The following is a 1,611-nucleotide window of genomic DNA, read 5'->3' on the forward strand; positions in this document are numbered from 1 at the left end:
TGCAATTTTTACTACTATTGGCGACATCTTTATCCCGAAGCCAAAAAGTTTATAGAGGCTTCAAACCCAAAAACTAAATGAGCCTCATCATATGTTTTACACTGGGAAACAGGATAAAAGGATCACTTTTGCGAAATGTAGTAATTCTCACCCATTGCGTTGCCTGCCTGCAAGCGCCTCGGACTCTCGTCACGCGTTCTGCTGTGCAGGTACATTTTTAAAGTATCATTAATACGAATCTACCCAAAACTTCATGCATTAGTAAGATATTGCACACTTTAGCCCTCTATACGGTTTGTGTCTATGTGAACTCCTGTGTCCTATCCACGAAGCATTTCACAACTACAATGAAATATACATATGAAGACAGTAACTTGTTCTCGAAGGAACAGTTACTGTTGATGACCGTGCAGCTTTTCCCTGGAATAAATGATAACTAACTGAAAACCTCAGCTGCAGACAGGTGGTCTTGATATACCTCGATGTGGACAGCTATATAGTTAAAGGCCAACCAGCCATTGACCTTCGTCTGTGCGAATGCGCACAGGTTGCCCAAACTCTTACGGGAATCGCCAAAGCGTGCGCGAGTAATGAGTGGGTGGGCAAATGTCTATAAGGTACAATACATATGTAGAATTGTGGACAGTTGGGAATGTGATCTCACGAGGAGCGTGCAAGGGATAAGTCCCTGCAGTCGCGCTATTCATCTGTGGCCTCGGTGGCTTAGATGGATAGAGCGTCTGCCATGTAAGCAGGAGATTCCGGGTTCGAGTCCCGGTCGGGGCACGCATTGTCAGCTTTCCACATCGAGGTATATCAATAACACCTGTCGGCAGCTGAGGTTTTCAGTTAGTTATCATTTATACCATGAAATATGTTAATTTGGCAGTCTAACTAGAAGCTAAAAGAAATTCAATTAACAAATTGTGCAATGACACATATAAATCAATCAAATTTTGTATTCAGCCGAAAACTACAAATCAGTCAGTATAAGAAGAAAAATGAAATTTTCGCCTTTTGACCTATGGGCCACCTAACTGAGAAGACTTAAGAAGAAAAATTCAGATTTCCTTACATATTTTCGATTTGCTAACGATTGGCTCCGTAATAGAAGAAGCAAACAGCTGAAAAACTGTCTAGGCGTCCAGCACGTTTGGAATTAAGACCTAACACAACTTCCCCTTCACAAAGTGGTCATGTTAGCATTTATTTAACGATCCAGGTAATTTAGTGAACAGATAATTTTTAATGTAAAATATCAATCTGGTTGTAGATACTGCATTGAACTACATTCCTGGAATTTAATCATAAATTGATAACCAAATGTTACTACATAAGTGAGAGCCAATAAGATAATTTTTTGAAAATTATCAACTGAATTTCGTAGTGTAATTCTAAATCACTCAAAGAAACAAATCGACGATCTAGCCAGTTCAAAATGTATTCTACAATGTTACCGATTCTCCATTAAAAAGCAACAGGAGGAATACGACTGTTTCGTGATCTGGCTAACACCTAGGAAGGGAGCTCTTCGATGAAATGTTAGCGTCTGTTGCCACCGCAGTGACTGGGGACTGAAATACCTAAAGTGTAGGACAATGCGTTTTATTC

At 40.0% G+C, this 1,611-nt stretch overlaps 1 non-coding gene across 1 annotated transcript; it reads left to right on the plus strand.

Annotated features, from left to right (window-relative positions):
- Positions 1 to 712: 712 nt before the first annotated feature.
- Positions 713 to 786, plus strand: Trnat-ugu (transfer RNA threonine (anticodon UGU)). The gene has a single exon. It is a non-coding gene; the product is annotated as a tRNA-Thr (tRNA).
- Positions 787 to 1,611: the final 825 nt, after the last annotated feature.

Source organism: Schistocerca gregaria, chromosome X (genome assembly GCF_023897955.1).
Source record: "Schistocerca gregaria isolate iqSchGreg1 chromosome X, iqSchGreg1.2, whole genome shotgun sequence".
NCBI classification, from domain to species: Eukaryota; Metazoa; Arthropoda; class Insecta; order Orthoptera; family Acrididae; genus Schistocerca; species Schistocerca gregaria.